We start from the raw sequence: 24,340 nt of genomic DNA, 5'->3' as shown, positions 1-24,340 counted from the left end.
CGCAAAAGTCCAATAACTGAAGATAGCCTAGAAGTACAGGAGGCAATAATGTATAACCGAAAGAGCCATTCTAACTTTATTAAGAGTAAGTTGCAACTAGCAAATGGCATGTTTTGGTCTTTTCCTTTTTTTTAAATGTATTATTAAATTGTTTTTATTAACATTTTTCTATATGCTGTATACAATCATCAAAATCTGTTGCAGGGAGCACCTCAGTTGGCATTTGATCGTTAGTACATTGCTATAGCCGTGCTTACCCTCTTGCGGCTATGGTTTTATTGAGAAGGCGTTGAAAGACAGAAAAGGACAGCAAATTAGGAATGGAGTAGAGAAAGGGATAGGATAGCCCCTTAGAGAGGTATACATTCTAGGCAAAATCCTTAGCGACCGATGAGTCAAACTGCATTTCAATTGTCCACAACTCGGGGTTCTTGAGATCGAGGCTCCCCAGGATAAAAAAGCTTAGGGTCACTCATCTATGGTGGCTTGTAAGGGACTAGGGACCTGTTCAGAGCTTCCCACAGCCCCCTGGAAGACGCCTTCCATAGGGAGTACATTAGTGCCAAACAATCCGCTCCTCTGAAGTGAGTGACCCAGTTTAGCCATCCTTGATAGTTAGTTTTGCTTGTGTCTTTCCAGTAGTTTAGAACCAGTTTAACAGCAGCAGTCAGTAGTAAGTCCATTTGCTCCTTCTCCTTCTCAGAGGAGAGATCCGATCTAATAAATGCTGTGGCGAGGGAAGCGAATTCCTTCGTTGTTTTGCATTTAAACACATTGTCAATGAAGTCAAAAACTCTTCCCCAGAATACCTTGAGTGCTGGGCAGTGGAAGATAAGGTGTCCCCTTTCTCTGCATTTGCAGCATAGGGAGTCCTCCTTGAGGCCTAGTGTATGCAGTCGGTCTGGGGTCCAGGAGGTTTTGTGTAGTAACCAGAATTTTGTTTGTGCAAGGACTGGGGTGATCTTGTTTCGTGTGGCAGAGGACCACAGTGTTTTCCACTCCTGGTCATTTAGGGAGGGTGAAGCTGTTTGTCCCAGTATTTGGTTGTTTTGGCATTGAGTTTGGTGTTTTTTGGCATAGTAGCTTGTAAATTTGTGAGACTTGGTGTCCTATATTGTCGACGTTTTCCACAAAGCAGAAGATCGAGGATTGGGTGCTGATTAGTTTTGTCTTCGACAAGGCTGCTTTTATCTTTAGGAATCTGTAAAGGTCTAAGTCTTCTAGTTGGTGGTCTGCTTTCAGGTCAGAGAAAGTAATAGGGGATACCCCCTTCTCTAGTTGGTGTGGAAAGCATATACCTTTCTCTATCCATGTCTCGAAGATAAGACTTTTCCACTTACATTTGACTTTGCTGTTTGCCCACAGTGACTCTGACTTGGATCCCCTGATGCTAACCTCCATTCTCCTGTCTACTTTTAAGAGTGCTTTTTTAGCGTTTTTAAATATCAGCCTAAATGTGTGCGGGTATGTGTCGTGAGTAGGGCAAGAGGGTGCAGGTTGTTTAGAATGGCATTCTCCACCTGTAACCACGCTGGTGTGTAGTTGTGCATCTGGGTCACCCAGTGTGTGCCCTGTTTTGCTAGGAAGGCTAGTTGATAGACTTTGAAATCTGCTAGGTTCACCCCCTGGGGTTTAGCAAGCCTCAGTTTTTTAATACTAATCCTTGCCTTCTTGTCTGGCCAGATTAATTTGGTGAGCATGTTATTGATTTTCCGATGGAAGTCATCTGTGAGGAGGAGAGGAAGCATTCTTGACAGGTAATTGATCATCGGCGTGATCATCATGTTTATCGTTTCTATGCGTACCCACCATGTAATGTATTTCGGGGACCTGGCCTCTAGCAGGTTCTTAACCTTTTCTAGGAGGGATTTTTCATTGTGGCGTAGGGTGTTGTACAAGTCGGTACCGAAGTGTATACCTAGGTACTTGATGTGTCCCATCTGCCAAGTCAAACCAGAGTCCCCTAGCTTATCTCTCGTGCAGTAGATGTTTAGTGGTTTGCATTCTGATTTTTCGTTGTTTAACTTGTACCCTGATAGTTTGTAGTATTGTGCTATTGTGGTCATTAGGGCCTTAATTGAGGGCTTTGGTTGTTCTGTTAATAACAGGATATCATCCGCGGCTAATTTTACTACGGTGCCCTTGATGTCGACCCCTTTTATGTTCTCGTTTAGTTTTATGTCCTGAATGAGGGGTTCTAGGGCCAGAAGAACAGTGTGGGCGAGAGTGGGCATCCCTGTCTGGTTCCTTGCTTCAGTTTGAAAGGGTCCAAGAGTGAGCCATTAATTGTAATACGGGCTGGAGGGGTTTGGTTAAGGGCCTTGACCATCCTTATGTATGTCTCTCCCAGGTTGAAGGTCCGAATGCAATGCTCTAGGAAGGTCCACAAGACCTTATCAAAGGCCTTCTCTGCGTCTAGTGCAATCGCCACAGCTGGCTCAGGTTTCGTGGAAATTTGTTCTAGAATGTGGGAGAAAAGGCGCGTGTTGTCGCTAGACATATGGTTACATATAAAGCCGACTTGGCCGTTACTGATTAATTTGGGCAGGACCGTGTTTAGTCTGACAGCCAGGATTTGGGCGCAGACTTTGCAGTCCATATTGATGAGGGATATGGGTCTGTAGTTTTTTGGTAGTGCGTGATATTTGCCTTCCTTAGGGATGACAATTATGTTAGCCTCTGTCATGGATTGGGGTATTATCCCTGTCTTTGTGGCCTGGTTGAAGACTCTTTTCATGGTAGGTATTATTTGGATTTGAGAGGTCTTATCGAAGTCAGCAGTGTATCCGTCTGGTCTGGGGTAATTTATTTTTTAAGAGACTTGTCTGCCCTTTCAATTTCCGCGTCGTTGATTTCCTGGCCTAGCATTGTTGTGTCTGTGTGGTCTAGCTTAGGAAGCCCTAATCTGTCTAGGTAGCTCATGCATTCCTCTTTGTTAAGCTTTTGCTCTGAGTTGTATAGCACCGCGTAGAATTCTTGGAATGTGTTGAGAATTTCCTTGTGTCTTGTATGCGTTTTGTTGTTTGCATCTGTTATTGACGAGATCGCTACCTGGTTACGTTTGTTTTTCAGATAACATGTCAGTAGTTTCCCCGCTCTGTTGGCTTCACATAGGCTACGAGCTTTGCACTTGTTGAACCACAGCCCTGCCCTTTCGCTAAAGATTTTATTGTACTTGTACTCGTGCTGTGTTAGTGTGGTTAGGAGTGCATCATTCTTTGTGGCATTTGCCGGACTAGTTCTAGCTTTTTCATCTCTTCCTCTAGTTGGTTTAGTCTCAAGTTTGTCTTTTTATTTATTCTTCCCTTGATTCCTATTAATTTACCCCTGATTGTTGCTTTCAGGGCCCCCCACAGTGTCCTGGCGCTAGTCTCCGGGGAGTCATTGTGGTATAGGTAGTCCGATATGGCCTCCTCAATTTCTTTTTTGTTTTCTGGGTCTGAGATGATTTCCCTATTAAAGCACCATCTTCTTTGTGGCAGCCGTTTAGTTTTAGGCTGATGGCTGAGTGGTCTGTAATTAGTCTTGGTGCTATATCTGATTGGTCTATCAGGTGCGTGTGTACCCCTGATATTAGAATGTAATCTATCCTGGTGTAGGAATTGTGTGGGATGGAGTAGAAGGTGTAGTCTCTAGTGTTGGGGTGTTGTAGTCTCCATGCATCTTTGAGGTTGAATTTGGTGCATATGTTCTGTAGTGCAGTGTGCCATTTCGTGGGGTAGTACGGGCAAGAGGATTGTCTGTCAAGTGTATGGTCAAGTGGGATGTTGAGGTCCTGTTGTGTGGCGTTTTAAGTTCTGAGTGAATTTTCCCGATTCATGCCCTTATATATATAGGTACAATTCACGTTGCACTTTTATAGGCATATAAATCAAACCCTTATTTAGGCATAGCCCATGCTACCCAATACAGGCATTGCTACTTCCATCCGTACCAAACGTCACAACGACTTCTTGGAAACCAGCTTAAGCAGTCAGGGACTTCCCATTGCTTGAATATTGATTTGTCCAAGAACTCAGTTACTTTACAAAGAACAACTATTCCCTAGGGGTTCTTTCCTGATGTTCATATGCCTGACTTTACTTCAAGGTATAAATATTCCTTCACTTGCTATAGCAAACTACGGTGGTTTGGAGCAGTTCGACTATCTACTTGCCCGACGCAGCTCGCTACAGCAAGTGCCAAAGGAAGCCGAAATCTCCAGCTGACACATTGATTAAGAGGCTGCCCCTCTCCTGTCGAGAATCCAGCTCCAGTGTTTCCAAGCTCGCCTTGCGGGGTGTTGGAAAATCTTGAGGTAGATCGTGGCATCTGTGAGGTAGATACTTTACAGAGGTAGATTTGTTGCAGAGGGTGTGCCCTTCATGAGCCCCCGCCGCCCCCAGTGAGTGGTTCCGGCGAGGGGCCTCTCTTTGCAGAGGCTTGTTGGGAGGTGCCCATGGTCTGAGTTGCTGGGCCGTTAAGGTAGCAGGTCAGGTCTTTTGGGTCGGTAAAAAAGTGTTTTTCCCTTTGTCTAATATCTTGAATTTTGCAGGAGCTACAAAAGAGAATTGCATGTTTTTACTTTTCAGTCTTTGGCATAGGGCTAGGAAGCTTTTCCTGGTGTCGACCATGGGTTTGGAATAATCTTGTGTGAGGATGATCTTGTGCCCCTTCCAGTTGATCTGGTGGTTTTTGCGTGCATAATTAAAAATGTCCTCTGTATGCTGTGATCTTAGGGGTTTGCATATGATAGGGCGAGTGTTGTGGGTCGTTGAGGTTTTGAAGGCTGGGACTCTGTAGGCTTTGTCTAACTCGAATTGGCGGGAGAATTTTAGGTTAGTGAGCTTGGGGATCAGGTCTCCGATGAATGTTGCGCACGACCCCGCCACATCCTCCACCCCTTCTGGGATTCCCAGTACGCGGATGTTCCCTCTGCGGCTCCTGTCTTTCATCTCAGCTGTCTGCTTTAGTAGAGCCCCTGTTACTTCCGTTATTGTCTTCACTACTCTGCTCGCGTTGTTGGTATGGTCTTCCACGTCGCTGATCCTTTGCTCCACCGCTGTCAGTCTAATGTTCACGGAGTTTAGGTCGCCTCTGATTGCAGCAATCTCTAGTTGGATTGTGTGAGTTTTGTGGATTTCGCAAGGTTGTGCACTTCCGCTAATTTCTTTAGGATCATTTCCAGGGTACTATTTATGTCTGTTTTTTGCGTGATCAGTGAGTCCGCTGGTCCAGGTTCATTTTTGCTCTTCTTCATTTGCTGTTGCTGCAGCCTCATTTCTCTGTCTGTCATGGCGCTGGGCTGACTATGCTTGGCCACGTTGTCTTCCCTGGTCTCTTGTGTGGGTCTCTTCTGTCCTAGCACCACTCTGTATCTCCCTGCTCTTTCTGCGGGTACTGTCGCCCTTATTTGTTGGCGGGAAGTACAGTTACTACTGCTTCTTGCGTGTACCGCCTCTCCTGAGGCACTCCCTGGATGTTATGATCTGATCGTGTGTATCCCCCTTTTATTGAGATCTTTGTCTCTGTGTTCTTGTTTGTTGTCCTTCCTTATTTTCCAATTTGTTCTTTGTTGTGGTACCGTGATCTGCCTCTTTCCACTGTTGGGGTTGCTGGTATCTTTTTTTTTGGCCTCCCGTTGTTTGCGTAGCGTGAAGCCTTAGTGCAGTGCCTACTGGGCCGGGCGGAGTGTGGATACCGGGCTCTGGACACTGGGCTCTAGGCAGGTGCAGACTTTTGGTCGCGGGCCTGAGTCCCTACTGAGGGGCTTTTGTTGACACCTTCCCTCACTCTCCTTCGGCAGGTTTGTGGTGCTGGACGTGCAGTGTTCTGCGGGGCTCAAGCTTGCGTGCGTGCTCACCTCTTGCATTGGATTTATCGGGCATTCGTTTTTTAGCTTGAAATTTGGCCAAATTGGGTTGCAGTTTCTCAATAGGCTAAATAGTTTTATTAGAACCAAATGATAGAAAAGCTATATTTTCAGCATACACTAACAATTTAACTTCACTCTATAGATAGTTAAGGGGCAAATAGGTGTTTGATTTTGAAGAGTTCATGTATAGGGCTTTGAATATAAGGCAAAAAGATGCAGGGAGACGGGGCAGCCTTCACAAGTCCACCGACTGATACATTCTCTTCTATAGAAGCCACCCATACAAGCAATCTGAGCTGATAAATCTTGATAAAGTGCTGTGTATCTTTAAGAGAAAGGTTGGTACAAAGAAAATAGTAATTATGACAGCCCAAAGAAACCATCAGGAGACCCTGTCAAATGCCATTTCATCATCCAACAGGATCATCCTGGCAGGTTGAGGAAATGTCCCAGCTATATCAAATATTGGTATTGCCAAGTTAATATGAAAAGAAGAGTCTGTCAGGGATCAACCTGTGTTGCATAGGGTCAACTAGATCAGTTAACATAGTGGCTAACCGATTAGCTAAGGTTTTGGTGTATATATATATATATATATATATTACCTACTGGCGGTCGCCAGTAGGTAGTTATAATTAGGACCTACTTTCCATAGAAAATCGACAACATTCTGTTTGGAATAACTTTGGCGCTGGTGGACGAATCTTTGCGAATTTCTCCAAGAAAATGGCCTGTTCTGCTCTGCTCCTTCCCTGAAAGTTTGGGGGTGATTCGTCAAGTGGGGGCCAAGAAAAAGGGGGTACCAAATTGTGTTTTCCCCATGCAATTTTCCATAGGGACCCTTAGCCAGGGCTACAGCCTGAACGGCTGAACGGAATTACACCAAATTTGGCAGAGAGGTAGAGTTTGGTTCGCAGAGTGTGCTTTTTGTTAAATGGTGTAAATCCGTTCAGTAGTTCCTGAGAAACTCAAAAGTAAAATCATAGCGATAGCTAGAGATGAAGTACGCCACGCGTACCGAAATCCGTACAATTATGAGCACGAGCTGCATGCTGATTGGATGTCAACTGTCTGTCAACACTCCAAACCAGGAAGTGTTAGCAGCCATCTTGTGCCTCGGTAGCAACGAGTCACAAGAAAACAGTAAAACAAAGTTGAAAAATAAGGAAAGGGGGCAGGGTAGAAACATGTTGACCCTCTACGCCTGCTTAGGGGGTCCCACATGGATCTTTAGGCGCAATTTTTATTTTATTTAAAAAAACAAAAAAAACGCGGGGTACGCCTATTGTACTCATATGCGGTGGAAAAGGAAAAAAAAACCTAGAAGTCGGTTTTATTCTTAATTAGCTCCCGGGGGGCCAAATCCCGGGGGCAATTTTTTTCTATAATGGGGGGCTTGGAAGTGTCCAACAGGAACAAAAGAATGGCAAAAAAAACTAATGTCAAGGACAGCGATGCTCCCGCTTCCTGTGTTTTATCAGGTCAATAGACTGTTTCCCATAACACAAAAGTTTATTGCAATAAATGCATAGAATTTTAACTTTAGCAAAATCAGGATCAATTTGTGGGTGTGGACTGCTTGCTGAAAATGCTGCTGCAGCAGTTGATGTGCTTGGTGCAGTAGCAGGTGGGTTGTCCTTCAACCTCTGTGTTGCAGCTCAAGCAAAATTGTTGGGGTGTAAGTTCTTCACGTCTCACTCCATATTTGCTGTGCCAAAGGAGTATTTTTGAGATGGATCACCCCTTGAAAGAGTTTGGAAAATTTTACAGGTTACTTTTGGAGCATTAACCTTTTTTTGCCCTTCTGGAAAAGTAAAAAACTGCCAAATTGGAGCTTCTTTCCTCTTCTTTGGAGGTTCGTCAGGAATGAAATATTCCTCTGAAGAATGGCTGGAAGATGAGTCCATTGCTGTTATTATGGTAAACTTCGTTCTATTTGACAAGATTCTCAGAGGAGATGCTTCTTCTTAGAAAGCCAAAATAGAATTATTAAAATGGGACGGAAGTTTCAACAGTTGTAATAGGAAGTGTTATGAACCAATCAAATCTCTTCTTTTAAAGTCACATGGCTTTGCGTACGCTTACGCTGTGCTTACGGTGCTCTTACGATGCGAGTACGCATAATGTACCACCGTGATTTGTGTAATTGCTATTAAAAGTAATATAGGATTATTGGAACTTAAAAAAAATTTTTTCATAATTATCCTAGATAATGTCTTCTGTTACAATGTTCATTAAATACATAAATATATGTTTTTAAACAATTTAAAACATTCACATCTTTGCGTACTGGGCGCCGTACATGACGGTACATGGAAGCTTTGATGCGACGTGTAACGTGAAAGCGTATTCGTAGCGTATGCTGAGAATGATTAGCAGTACAAACTATGGTGCGATCACTCTCTCACTGTCAAATCAGAGCACAGGACGCGCTATGAGAATGGTTAGAAGTGGTCACTCATTGGAGATCCGATTCAGCTGTGTGGCTCATCCATGGTATCATAACGTTACTTTTTAGCCTGTTTAAGTTTGAGGTTTGCATGAAATACTATGCTATAGGCAGATATGGATCTTCAGGCAGCACTTATCTCCATGAAGCTTGGTTATTATCATTTACATATAGGTGTCTGAGGGAGGGAAAAGAAGTCTATCTGAATGGCGAGGATTGCAGAATAGCACCAGATCACTCCTTAATTTGTAGACACAAATTGCAGGGCTCTTGTCAGCCTCGGATTGGTAACGGGGGCACTCGGGCAATGGCCGAGGGCCCGGTATCCGAATTCCAGCCGTGGGGGGCCGATGTGGGCAGTGTCTGTGTTGTTCATGCCGAAAGAGGCCCAGTGGGTGCCTGAGTGGCCTTTCTGGAGGTAGATCCATCAATTACCTCCCTTTTATCAACAGGCAGTGAGTGGTGTCACTCCCTTTCTCTCGCTGGGCCGGCCCGTTAATATATGCATTTTGAGTGGGGGCAGGGGGCCTGGGCAAAAGTGGCCACACTTGTTTTCATGTGTATTTCACCAGTGTAAACTGATTTGTGCATTTTTTTTAACACCCCCCCCCCCTTTTATAATACAATTTTGCCAAAACAGTGTTTTGCGGAAAGGCGATATGCAAAGGTGGCCCACTTTTTTTTAGCGTGCCCGGGCCGATTTTGAATCCCAATCCAACCCTGGCTCTTGTAAACAAGATGCGCCTAATTTGGCCTGAGTTTTGAAAGGCACTCCGACACATGCTATCATACCAACCTTCAGTTTACTCGAAACGTGAGTTATTTAATTTGAATTAATGCAGATTGTTGTGCAATGTTAGCAGGCATCGCTTACATGATTACGGTAACTGAGCGTGTGGTTTGCTATAAAAATGTTGTGCTTACTCCTCTGCATGGGAAGCTGGATGTTTCCATCTGGCCATCGATTCCGACCTTGAAAGAAGAGTCAACCAAATGAGCCGTATAAGAGCGCTATTGTCTCAAAAAGAGGTCACTCTTACATTTGCTAGAGAAACATTTGTCCTTCATGTAGCAAACACCCGCACAGAGTGCATGATTTATTAAATACAGACGAGCCCCTGAAATTTGGGGAGTTTATTCAGAGTATCTTTAATGCGTCCTTGACTACAGGGTTTTCTTACTTTTCTAAAGTTAGAAGCAGTGGCTTTGGGACTTCTTTTCAAACAATATTTGGTGTTTTCTCTGCATTTTTTCATTCGATGTTTTCCAGCATCTTTGCTGGATTCCCCTTAATACTCGCATTAGTTGCTGGCGTGCTTCTATTAATTTGTTTACTTAAATATGGATGCACATCCTGCAGCACATGAGAATATGTCCCGGCTGTTGCTGGTCAGCAACTGAATGCTTAGTTATTACGGAGCGCTGCCTCTGGCTACATTGAGTGCAGTTTATGGATTATCGTTTCGATTCTCCTTTTTCACATGCGTTCAACCTGTCTTCCATTGCCTGAGCTGCGATTTTGACTGGGCCCTAGATTTGTGTCTCTGCTGTACGGTGTCTCCCAACGCGGATTATGACCAGCTGATGAGCCCCTTAGTGGTTCATGACTTGCTCTGTTCTGGCGGGGGGATTATGGCCTTAGCAAGGATACATGGAATATTGGGACGTTGGAATGTTTTTGCAGCGGCGCATGACTTCTTGGCACGCAGTTACATTGAAGATGACCCGAGTTTTCCTCCGATGGTGATAAAGGCTCCGGTCGTTGAGGAACATGTGTGTTCATTTTCACTATTGAATTGGATGGCTGAATTGTTTTCAGATGAGAAAAATGACTTCCTCTTGGAGGCTATTGCTACATACTGTGCTTAAACGCTGTTGGATTAAGACTCTTTGATTTTTCTACCTATTCTTTATTATTTAGTTACTGTTTTCTATGAAACAGCAAATATTTTTTTTTGCAAATTTGAACTTGACTCTGCTTACCAGGCTTAGACTCTGCGTTCCTAATTCGCCCACGTTTATATCACATGCTTCGATCGAAGGAGGGTGTCGTGGGCTGATCCTTGCACTCACACCGTGTTAAGTTAGCATGGGTTTATTAGAAGCTTAAACGCCATTTTTGCTTTCCTGCTCTGCTATGCACACGACACGCACTTGTGATATTGTTTAGAGAAGGCTGAGTATTTTGCTTCACATGAGAATAATTTGTTATGCTACATTTCTAGACTGCCTCGCTAGTATAGTGTGTATAGTGAGAGCATCGAACATCAAGGTTATCTTGGATTCTGTGTCTGTTATTCGGAATGTTCCTCGCACGTTCGACCCATAACACATATGCAGCTGCGGCCACCTCTGATACTGGCGCGTTTAATAATGCATTGTGGAGGCACAATTACACACAGTTGGAGAACATTCGTATCCTGACAGTTTGTGCAGAACTCAATGTGATCCACTACTGCTGAGTATCAGAGGTATGGGTCCACCCATATAATCCTATGAGACCTTCTGTAGTTATAAACTAACCTGGTAGGTAGGGAGGGTGAAATGTAGGTATGTTTTAAATATGTTTCCTTTTAGCATTATAGGATGCTTTCTCCCTTTGTATTTTATGGAACAGTAACAATGCTGACAACCTTGTTTCTGATAATATGTTTGGTTGTATTATCTGAGGTACTACGCATGAGATTACGGCGTTAGAAATAACCATTTCAAACTTGCACATGTCTTTATTTACTCCTTGTTTTGGACTGGTGTAAGACTATAACGAAAGAGTGCTCTTTTTATCCACCTTACTTGAGGTAATCTAAGTCGCATGTTCTGGGTTGACTAGTCATTGGTGTTTTTGCTATAGGACGAAGAACCAATGATTCACTGATTGCTAGTCTGGTAGGGGGTTTGGGTACTAAGGTGGGTTTTGGTACATCTTAATTCACTGAGGTCCTAAGTCTTTATGCACAGTTTTGTGTAGGAGCAGAATTCCTGCAACAGTAGTTACAACAAAAAGGCTCGATAAAGGGCCTTGAGTTTGAATCAGAATATGAAATTGAAGAATAATTGATAACCCCAGCCAAGAAAGGGAGCAAGTGTGCAAATTTACAGTGCCTTCGGCCGGGGTAGTTGTTACAATGAAAAAGGCTTGATAAAGGCCTGCACTTTGATTAGGAATATGAAATAGAAGAATAGTTGATAATCACAGCTAAGGAATGCAGCAAGTAGTTGTGTGTATGTGTGGATGATGTGTTGATAGAGTGGAAGATGAAAAAGGTGAAAAATAAGAAAGGCTGGAGACACGCAAACTAACCACTGCCTTGTCAGTAAAGTGGATCTTTGGATTTCCAGCTCATTACACAGATAGGGTGTTGGATTCCGCAGTGGGAGCAAGAGAAACGAGTACCACATCTAAGGAAGCAAGCTAGTGCATAAAGTACACACAGTGTGCGGTAAAAAGGACGCAAGAAAGGACAGAAGTGTGCAAATTACCCACTGCTATTCACAGGTAGTAGTTACCAAGAAGGCTGAATAAAGGGCCTGCACTTTGAATTTGAATTAAAGAAGAATAATTGATAAGCCCAGCCAAGAAAGGCAGCAAGTAGGTGTGTGTATTTGTGTATGATGTGTTGATTGAGCGGAAGATGAATAAGGTGAAAAATAAGAGAGGCTGCAGAGATGCAAACTTTCCATTTCTTTGTAAGGGAAGTGGGTGTTTAGTTTTCCAGTGCGTATATATATATATATATAAATATATATATATTCACTGAAAAAACCATAGGTTATAGACCATATATAGTTAGGAATTAGCATTTACAAAACCTTGAAAATTCACTGAAAAAACCATAGTTTATAGACCATATATAGTTAGGAATTAGCATTTAAAAAACCTTATTTTACTCACACAAAACCATTGAAATTCCATATATAGTTAGTTGCACTAACTATATATCGCGCACCCGCAATCCACTGCTGATGATGTCACATATTACATCATTCATGACATGGTCAGTGACATCACTGATGACATCACTGATGACATCTCAAATGACATCACTGATGACAACATCCAGTGACTGTATGTTTCTGTAAAGTTAAAATATGTCTTACATATTGAAGAATGAGTGGAAGTATAAGTGTCTGGACGAAGGATTTAGTAGGTGCATGACTGAATGTATGAGTGAGTGATTAAATGTGTCTCACTGAGTGCATGGGTTAGTGACTAAACTTTCTTAATTTGTGCATCATTATGTCTGTTGTTCTGTAAACTGCTGCATGTGTTGATCAGTAGCTATATGATTAACTATATGGGTTATTGATTGATTGTCCAAGTATGTATAGGTGTATGAGTGCATATGATAGTGTTGTAAAGATAAGTGATTGTATGTATGAATGAATGTATGGGTGAATGAGTGAATGTGTGTGTAGACGTAGGAATCAGTGAGTGCGTATGTAGTAACTAGTATTGGTGTGTCAATGGTTTCAAAAATTATACTCTGTATTTAACACTGGGTGTAACAGAGGTTATATTAAAATGAGAGGAGATGCATTGTATTGTCACATGAATGATATCATCAGTAATGTGGTCATTGATGTCAAATGAGATGCCACCACAACCACCTAGGAAGGAAGGACCACCTCCACAGTTCCTTCCCAACCCAGAGGAGGAAGAGGACGAAGAAGAGGAAGAGGAAGTACAGCCAAGACAGTTTTTACGTGAGGAGCCCCGGATATCCCACCACAAAGATAGTTTTATTTGGCAGTTTTTTTCTTTTCCTCAATGCCAAAAAAAAGTGAATGCTCGCCACGTGACATGCCTCATATGTAAAGATGTTTTATCTAGAGGCACAGATAAAAAGTTTAGTTACGGCAACTATACTATGCACCGTCATATGCAGAGGTGGCATCCACTGAATTACAGTGTTGCAGAGATGCGTCACCTCCAAGACAACCCACCAACTCCTGTGGCCAGTACATCGGCACAGATAACTCTGTCGGGGCCAGAGGCGCGGGAAACGGTGCCAAACATTCAACAGAATTTTGTGCACATGAAGATAGTGTGCCTTTATTGTGGTGACCTACTCTCATGTGCAAATATGAGTATCAATTTGATAAACAGAGCATTTGAAAACCACAAGTGCTCAAAACGCCCCAAAAAAGAAAAAAAATTTGCTCCCGTTGAGCTCTTTGTAATGCCTGTTTTTCGTTGTTCCCCCTCAAAAAAACAAAAAAAATATAAAACCGTTCAAAAATACAAAAAAAGTAAAAAATTGTTCAGAAAAATAATAAAAAAAATATAAACAACAAAAATAATAAAAAAAAAGTTATTTTCAGAACTACCTCCCCTTTATAAAAAAATTGCTAGAATGTTTAGCACTCTGGCAACCTCTATTTCTTTTGGTTCACTTCCCGGTTCGCTCGCCGGTACGCGAACCGGGAGCGAACCAAATTTTTTTTTTTTTTAAAAAGAAGAGTAAGTATAAGGGAAGGAAACAGAGAGTAATGTTAAAAGAAAGACAGCTATAGGGAGTAACACAGAGATACTGTTTAATAGATCTATTTACCGAAGAAAAGATGGAGGAGGGTATAATTGTGAAAAACAAAATAGATAAGGAAGTGGAAGAAAAAAAGTAGAGTAGAAGAATAATAAACAAGAGTTTCTTAGAGAATGTGAGTGAATGTTCAAAATAAGATTAAAACATGTGGAATAACAGAGAGAAAAAACAGAAAGCAGAAAAGAAGAAGTAACAGAAAAGGAATGATTGAAACAGCAAAGAAATGTAAATAACATAGGGGCATATTATCAACATAGGTGATAAAATTATCGCTGCTTTTGCGGAAGAAATCTGCCGCTAAAGCCGCTTTTGCAGCAGTTTTCTGCCGATAAAAGCAGCGATAATTTTATTGCCTGTGTTGATAATATGCCCCTTAGTGTGCTTGAACTACAGAGAGAAAGCATAATGAACAAGTAGTGAAAGAGTGATCAGTCAGAGACAGTGAGAGTAATAGAGACGGAGTGAGTGAACAAGAGTGAGGAAGTATGAGAAGAGAGGGACTGAGAAAAAGAGTGGAAGGAGTATAGTAAGTAAGTAATAGAGAAAGGAATGAGGGAAGTAGCAGAGGCAGGAAAGTGAGGGTTAAAGAAATGAAGTAGTGGAACTAATAGAAGTTAAATGTGATAGAAATGTAACGAAAAGAGTACAAAACATTTACCTTATAATTGTCGTTAACTTAGTCACTTGTTATTTTTATACTTTCAATCTGTGAAAGAGAGAACAAACATTTGAAAAATATTAAAACATGTATTTAAAAATTAGAAAAGACAAGGGAAAAGATTGAAGGACAAACAGTTTTTCAACAACTTTGACACTTACAGAAGCCTCTGCTTCTCCATGCCCCCTACACAGTCCTAAAAATATACATTTTAAACTAACAGTATCTTGATGCAGATGAAGTGAGGCCTATCTTGCAACATGGTGCATCTTTTGCACTGCTGCTGTCTCATAAAAGTGACGCAACGGCAGCACAAAAGAGGTGCACAGCCATCATAAAACTGTCCCTAACATTTTAAATGATTGTTTCAGGATGCCAATAAGGTGTGTCTTATCCAGAGGTTTGTTTGAGGTGAGGCCTACTCAGGGTTGCAGATGAAATTTAGAGTTGTTGAAGAGTACACAGGAGATAATACATGTCCATGCCTACCAATGAAGTGAGTCATGTCCACTTCACTCTTGAACAAAGGCCAGACCTCCTCTGTTTCCCTGGACAGGCCTAAACTTGATCTGCACAATGTGATTCGTAATATTAGGAAACACAGGTGATGTAATTGAAAAACGTGCAATTTCTTTTGCTCATTTCACAATCACATCACTTGTGTTTCCTTTGCTTAGGTATCTCATTGTGCAGATGTAGTCCAGCATATGAAAGAGTACGCAGAAGTGCAGCACTACATGCAACAACTTTGACACTTACTGAAGCCTCAGCTTCTGCATGCCCCCTACACAGTCCTAATTATATACATTTTAAACTGACGGTATCTTGCTGGAGATGAACTGAGGCCTATCTTGCAACATGGTGCATCTTTTACACTGCTGCTGCGTCACAAAAGTGACGGAACAGCGGCGCAAAAGAGGCGCACGGCCATCATAAATCTGCCCTTAACATTTTAAATGATTGTTTCTAGATGCTGATAAGGTGTGGCCTATCCACAGATTTGTTTCAGGTGATTCCTACTCAGGGTTGCAGATGAAAGTTAGGCTTGTTGAAGAGTACAGAGGAGATAATACATGTGCAGGCCTACCAACGAAGTGAGTCATGTCCACTGCACTCTTGAACAAATGTCAGACCTCCTCTGACTCCTGGAACAGGCCTAAACCTCATCTACACAATGTGATGTGCAATGTTAGGAAACACAGGTAATGTAATTGAAAAACGTGCAATTTTTTTTGCTCATTCCACAATCACATCACCTGTGTTTCCTTTGCTTAGGTATCTCATTGTGCAGATGTAGTCTATCATATGACAGACTACGTAGAATGTGAGCACTGTATGCAACAACTTTGACACTTACAGAAGCCTCAGCTTCTCCATGCCTACTACACAGTTCTAAATGTATATCACAAATACAAAAAGTACAGAATTAATTATACATGTTAAATGGTTTATTTTTGCTGTTCTCCGAATTTATCAAATTTCACTAAAAACAGTGACTTGAAGGTATTCATCATATAACAGCGGGAAAAAAAAACCACAATCAAAATGATTGTGTTTAAAAAACCCACATAACATAACCAATCAGAAATCAGAACTCCTGAAAAGTAACTTACTTTCCATGACGTCGAAGGATATCCTATGAACAGCTTACACTCTGTTGTGCTGTTATTATTTTCAGCCCGCCACTTTCTGAAAGAAAAGCTCCATCGTTTTGACAAATATGTTACATACAATAAATGACTTCTCGCTCTCTACCGCACTTTTCCACAAGGCCAAATCGTGTAAGAGCCATTTATAACTCTTGGAATTCCTCTAAGCAAATCCCGTCATTTTGTATTTCCGCAACTTTCAGAAAGAAAACGTTCAAGATCACTTTCACAATCCTGTACTAGTAATATCTGACCCTTCTTGCTCACTCATGTTCCACATTTCCTATGACACTGATACTGCTTACTATGAGGCACATTACACTACCTCTATGACTACTACAATTATTTAATTCTCTTGATCACAGTGGATGTTGTCAAAGGACCATCATGTCATATAATAGCTGCAGTTAGAAATGTTCTTCCTAAAATCAACAACTGTGTAGCCACAACATTTGTAATTAAAGTTGAAAACTTATTTTCATCAGGTTTATATAGTTGGAATTTTTAAATGACTTTATAAGCAAAAGTTTGTTCAAAATATGTCGACAGCATTGCAGACTTACATTACCTCTACTCCATGTTTTGATTGGCTGCTTGAATTAGCTTATTAAAAGAAACAGTTTTTCTGAACTCATTCAAAGTGCAGTTATTTTTCCATGACATCAAGTGTTATGGTAAGAACACCGTTTGCTTTGGGAAATACTCTGTTGTCCTTTAACTAATCCGTGCCCACCACTTTCTGTAAGAAAACCTTTTTTTTTTCAGTAACTACTTTAAACTCAAAAATACATTTTGACTCTGTACTACACTTATCCTCAAGGCCAAATAGTGTAGGAGCCATTAGAACCTCTTGAAATTCCTCAGAGCAAATCCCGAGATTCTTTCCCTAAAATTTTGGTTGTAAAAACACCAGGTAAGAATTTTTAAGGTCAAAAGGCAATTTTTTTTTAAAGTTAAAACAGAATCATTGCAGAATGACCAGCCGTTTCTAGACTTCAAATAAGCTGTGTAATGTCCTGATGTTGTTGAAGGACCGTCATGATATATAATTGCTGCAGTTACAAAAGTCCTTCCTGATATTGACAACTGCGAAGCCACAACATTTTTAATTAAAGTTGTCAATTTTGTTCCATCAGGCCTACATCATTGGAACATTAAAATGACATACTGGCCATATGTTCGTATAAATAATGTGGACAACATTTCAGACTTACATTGGCTACACTCCATGTTGTGATCAGCTGCTTTTACTAGCTTATTAAAGGACACTGATTTACTGTCTGGCAAAGTTAAATATATAAATTTTTCTGAGTCTACACTAGTAGTACTTGATACCCTACAGTTCTCGCAGTCATGCTGCCATTGATAAGAAAGCCCAAACAGGTGATCTACATCTACACCTTCATCTTGCAATACATCAAGCATATACATTAAAAACTCCTGACAACCTTGCTGAATATTTTGAGAGAATTGCGTTTGACCTGAACATTTGTCTAACAGATTTCGAATTTCAGACACACTTTCTATTTTGGTTCTATCAGTGCTACATTTCTCTAACACAGAATTTAACAAACTGCAAAATCTTTGATCCGAATTGACCACAATCTCTTCTTTTAAATTTTCTAGAGAAAACAAAACATTAACCACTACATTAGCATAGCAGTTGACACCAGAACTGTTTTCAAATTGAAAACCAACAACATCTTCAATAAAATCCTTTTTCTTTCTGCTTATAATTTCTGGTTCATCGACTTTTCGTCTTTTTGCTACAACCTCTCTACTATTGGTCACATTTCTTATTTTCCGGCCTACCACACGTTTCTCAAACAAAGGATATTGAGGCAAATGTGGCGCATACTCTCTTCTTAACCTATTGTATTCCTTAACACAATCTAGATCCGCACAAATGTTTGTGACATCACACTCAATCAAGTACAATCCCGATAAAGTTCTGACTCGTGACAATGCCACATATGCCATACCTTCCTTGAACACAGAACTGCCAATATTCACCAATGCACTGTCTACACTTAAACCTTGCGATTTATGGATTGTCACCGCATATGCCAAGCAAACAGGAAACTGCTTACGGCGAACATATAAGTCTTTTACAAGCAAAAACCTAGCAGAGCAACGACCAATTAGCTGTACTTCCTCAATGCCATCAAATTTAATTTTTAAAAATTCAATTCCATCTCTATTTCTGTATTTCTCAAAATCAACAACATTACCCATTGATCCATTTACCTGACCTCTTTCAACATGTAAATTCCTTCTTAAAATTATACGGCAATTTAAGCACACATTCAGAGTCTTTTCAAAACCAGCAGTTTTAGATATAGTCTTCTCTAATAAACCAATTTTGATTTCAAATTCTCAGACAAAATAATTGTTGCTCCCATATGCTCTACTCTGTCAATAGCTTCCAGTTTCACAATCTCTTGGTTTTCTAAATGCAACATTTTGTTGTTGAAGATGGCACATTCTGCAAGAGTTGGCATCAAACATATTCCAGATTTCTTCTCAGTAATTTTCTGAAAAATATTCTCAGGCAGAACGTCTTCTTCTGGATACAAATTTGACAGTAATCGTGCATGTAAAGCTTCTTTTCCATGCTCGGTCACTTTTCCGATTCTAACATCTTGTACAATATTCTTATAATCTTCATCCTTCGCTTGACGCATATTTTCACGCAGTTCAGCATAATTGAAGTTTAACCATATATTGACGTTGCCAATACTCCCTAGGCACTTCCTGGTATCTTCATGCATGAGCATTTTGAACACAGGTTGTCCTTTCACTGGTGTCAGCTGCAGAAGATCACCGAAAACAATGATGTGTTTGCCACCAAATAACACATCATACTCTGTTTTGAGAACTTCTTGCATTCTCAAATGCACAAAAGCAAGCATGACATTGGAAACCATGCTTACTTCGTCAATGATAAGAAGTTTCATTTTCCTCAAGACTCTTGAAACTTCACAACAAGCATCTCCAGATAACTTGTGGCATTGTAATTTGTTATCATGCTCCACTGGCAGCATCAGTAGACGATGCAAAGTAATACCTTTAATGTTATGTGCTGCCAGTCCAGTTGGAGCGGTGACAACACAAGACAGCGATGACTCAGTCCTTTTCTGCAAATAACATGAAATTGCTTTAATGAGGAAACTTTTTCCAGTTCCCGCTTCTCCACTCACGTACAGTCGGACAGGCTTCAACGACGTACATGAGCACTCTTTCTTCTCATGACTTAATCCATGATCTATTTGGTTGGTAACTTCGTCATATATTTTCCTCTGCTCAACGTTGAGTTGTCTTTCCAAGTCTTCTAAGTTAACCGCATCCTCCTGAGCATGTGCCATGGCTCTTTCCACTTCAATCATGGCAGTGGCAGCTTTATTTTCGATAACTGGTCCTCCTAGTGGATCCTGACTCAATGAAACAGAACTCTGACTGTCCTGAGAACTGTCTCTAGCAATCTCGGCTGCAATCGTTGCTTCCTGCTCGATTTCCGCATTCAACATTTCTAGATATTTGTGAAAAACAGGATATTCTATGGTCTCCTTGGCGGCATTGAAAGAGTCTTCGTAACAGAGGAAATCTCCAAGCAGTTCCTCTTCTGCACGCCAAGGCTTGAAAAGTTGCAAAAGTGCTAAATAGAAAAACTCTTTTCTTTCAGGAGATTCGCCACTCAATTTTCGATGGTTTACCAAGTGGCATTTTCTTTGCTTGACCAGACATCCCTCACTTCCAATTACAGCATACACTCCTTTATCAATATCTTCTTTGATGTTCCTCTTGAATATGTAATTTTGTGGAACCTCATACAGACAAACATTCTCGAGGTGACTGCTTCTATTTGGATAATATGTATCCAACATGTTGGTCTTCAAAATATCTGTACTGTTTGGCTCCTTTTCCGCCAAATACTCAATTTCCCGCACAGGTTTCAGAACTCGATTACGCGTTGCAGCAAGACCAAGACTCGCCCAAACGATACTCCTGCATTTGGCATAGAGACTTGCTGAAGACAACCGGTCAGAACATTCGTACGCTCCGATTTCTCGATGCGACAACATCTTCAGACTGAAACTGTACAACTTCTTGCTGAGGCTCTTTTCATGGGAAATGTCCTCCCACATATCCTTCAATTCTGTCTTCTCTTTTTTGGTGATGTAAGATGTCACATACCGAGCCACAGCCATACAGTTATCAGCCACGAACTGTATATCCATGTTAGCATTCCACATGGACAAAATCACTGGGTTGTAGTCGTTGATATACTTGGACTCTTTGTTCCTTTTCAAATTGTATGTGTTTTTAGGTGATTTCTTCATCACATTATGTCGCAGCGAAGACATCAAACTGTTCACTCTTCCCTTAGAAATCACCGGTCGTGGAAAGGCGAAACGACATTTGGTGTAGAACTTGTCCTTGTTTCTGAATTTACGACGACAGTACTTTCCACAACGATGGCTTTGGAAGCGTAAAACTTGTTCTCTTAGGCTTTTGTCTTCCTTTGCGTTTGGAACAGCACATGTAGAATACTGTTCTATGAAACTCATCACTAAGTCTTCTGGATCTGTTCCAAATTTAGGTGCATCCTTGATCCACAGCAGCATATGTATATGAGGAGCACCTCTTGCTTGGTACTCCTTTCTCCAGAAGAAATCCAACACCTCTCTAAGAGGTGGATTTTTCTTGTTCATGATGAAAGACATCATAGCTTCAAATCTATGATTGAAGTACCTGCATACATTCACTGGATCCAAAGAGCACAGATCTCCGGGTGTCTTGAATTCGATATTTTCAATGTTTCCATTTGCCTCTCGTAGAAATTCAAGTAAGTCTTCCCAGCCATACTCGGCACAGCTGAGAGTGAGGAACCATGTGGGAGTTCCTAAGTTCCTCAGCATACATTTTAAATCACCATGACGACGGTACCAGTACTCATTAGTACCACGCTGACACGCCATGAGATTAATCAGGTGAGAATCCAAAATACTGTCTTGCACATTGACTTTATCCATAAAGTCACTTGCCGAGATGTTTTGCATCTGTATACCACTTTTCAAGATGTGGTTCACTGCATATGACAGTCCAGACAGATCGCTTTCAAACAGGAGATGAAACAAATAGGGAATGCATTGTCGAAACCTAGCATCTTCTGCATACAATCGTAAAGTCCGGTATTCAGAAGCAGGAATTTGATGAGGTCGCTCATCATATCTTCCTCCTTGACCTGTTGGAAATAGCTGTGGGAAACACCGAAATTCCAAACTTTCCTCCCAGACACTAATGGGACTCCCTTTGGCTTGTTTCATTTGAAACAACTCAATAGCATTCCCCATGACTTCCTTGGAATGCAAAGGATGAACACTATAATGTTCATATATTTCTTCACTTTTAGAGGGTTCTACTTTCTCAATTTGACCAGCACACAAATCGCTATCCTCTTCCTCACTTACTTCCTCTTCTGCAACATATACATTCTTGTAGTACTTATTGGTTTTTTTCAAATACAATGTTGCCTTTTTGACTTTCCTAACATCCACTAAATCTTGCCATATTTTCTTACTCTTTGTCGGAACCCCATTAACTAAGATAACCAGAGGTTCCTCTTCCACTTTTTCTACTCCAATTGTATTAATGTTTTTCTTCAAATCTAGAGGCAAATAAACAACTCTTCCCTTTAATCCTCTCTGTAAATCTGATGGAGGCAATTTCCCTGTCTTTGGCTCCATTCTTACAATAGCCTAAAAGGGATGGATACTTTGAATCAAAATAGATTCATAAGTATTTAAATCCTTCAATTCAGAAGGAATCTCAACCAATTCCAGATTATTATGAACCGCTCTAGCAGGCATCCGGTTTTGATTTAATTTGTTACAACAATAAGTACACACACGTTGATCCAATCCCAAATCAAAACAATTTTCTACCATCAAGTATGTTACGAAATCCTTCCATTCACTATTATTTTCCTTTTCACTTTTCACATATAAATCCACTAACTTAGTCTGATTCTTATAATAAGTACGTCGACAACACACACAAGTGAAATTAGGCCTCTCACTTGATTTCACCTGAAACGTGGCAATTTCCTTCTGAAAATTATCTGTACTGGAAACCTGTACACTATCTTCCACATTACCCTCTTCTTCTGGGTCAATTTCAACATTCTCCTCTTTACTTGCAAAGTAACAAAACTCAATTTCTTCACAAATATTCTTCATATCTATTTCAGAACCATGCAAAAGAGCAGTGCATAATTGTTTAAGCATAATTGCTGGACTCTTAGCATAATACAACATTCTAACTAATTTCCTCACTTTATTATGATGCACTGCTAGCATCCTGAAATGATGAAAAACACTCTGGCATACTCTCCTGGAAAGACAAGCCAGTGAATGACCATGCAAACCTGTCACTTCTCTCACTCTGCAAGGATCTAATTCTTGCAACAACTTCATTTTCTGTTTTAAACTTTTCTTATTAAATGTCCGTACAAAATCACAAAGCAAATTGATTGAATCCTGTCGCACACTGCAAATACTACTACACTTCCAGATATACACTGGTCCCTTAGGACGTCTTCCTAAAACCTCATTACCTAACACCTCTTCTGCCTCTGTTGTCACAAGTTTTTCTTTTTCAACTGGACAACCATCTTTCACCTCATAACCTCGACCACTGGTGTCAACTGCATGCACCAAATCATTATCCTGGAAATAACTCTCCTCATTAAAAAATGCCTCAGAACTTGAACTATGCATCCATTCTCCTGAAAAAACTTCACAAAAATTACTACGATTAACTGTTCTCTTCCATCTACTATTTCTTTTGAAATCATAAATTGCCTTGTTTAGCTTCCTAATTCTATTGATTATCAAAATAAATAACTTTCGCTTAATTTCAAATGCCTGATCAATAATTTTCTCAACTTTTTTTTTCTCTTATAAAAAACCACTTTCTGTTGACCTTTCTTAATATTTTTTAACAAATTGCCAATTATCCTGTTGCGGAACATTCGTCTACGAATGTCCCTAAACTGATTTTTCCTTGTACTACCATGCACAGAGTTATCTCCTGCTCTAGCAGTAACATTTTTGATTGGCCTTTCCTTTCCGTTTAAATTGGTTCTCTTTTTCTGGACTAAAACATTTTCTGTAGTACTACTTTTTTTCTACAAATGTTTCTTATGAATGATTTCGTTGTCTTACCCGGAGCTTTCTTGGTGACTTGACGAGTTTTTATTGTAGAGGACTGCTGCAAGAATTTATTAAGCTGCTGTCTTTGACGTTTTGTAGCCTTTCGGTTTCGTTGTTTAGATGGCATGATGTACTTTTGAAATGATCTGCAGTTGAATCTGTGGTAAAATATAATTAAAAATGTTAATAACCACTATTAGCAAACAGTAAATCAATAACAGTCGTCAAAAATTTAACACACTACTTGTCATTTTTACATACAATAATTTTTAGTGCATTGGCAAATTTAGTAGTCACAAATAGTAGCAAAGAAATGGAATGCTTCTACATTTGACCTGTGCTGTTTTATATGTGAATCTGAACTAATTTTATGAGCATATTTGACTATTTTATTAAAGACACTACACACAACCTGTTTTTGAAGTTGTGTTTAATTTTAAATGAAATGGTTTACATGTTTACTTTTCATTTCCAGTAACTTTTAAAAATAAATGTTTATAGTTCCATAGGCTCAAGCAGGTCAGCTTCCCACCCTATGTCATACAATTCTGACAAATCGGCATCCTCATAATGTTCTTCATCATCCTCAGGGTTTAAAACATCCAAGGGATCTACTTCCACTGACGTTTCAATGACAAGTTCAATGATAAGATCGAGATCAACGGATTGCTCATTATCACTCATGGTTGATGTTGTCGTTATCTTTAAAGAAAGAGAACAACAATGAGATGTTGCAGAGTAAGAGACAAATCTCAGAGACTATAATAGTAAAATTGTTTAACAAGAGTAACATTTTGCAGCTATTATTTAGCCATGTCCAGCGATGCTGAGGAGGTGAGGCCTATGTCCAAGTTTTCAGTGAACAGGACTAATCTCTTCTTAACCTTGGATAAGCCTCACCGACTCTGTGTCCCCTGCTCATACTTAAATGTAAAGGGGCAGATTTATGTTAACTGGCGCATCCCTAGGGATG

Source organism: Lissotriton helveticus, chromosome 4_1 (assembly GCF_964261635.1).
Source record: "Lissotriton helveticus chromosome 4_1, aLisHel1.1, whole genome shotgun sequence".
NCBI classification, from domain to species: domain Eukaryota; kingdom Metazoa; phylum Chordata; class Amphibia; order Caudata; family Salamandridae; genus Lissotriton; species Lissotriton helveticus.
This window is presented reverse-complemented; position numbering follows the sequence as displayed.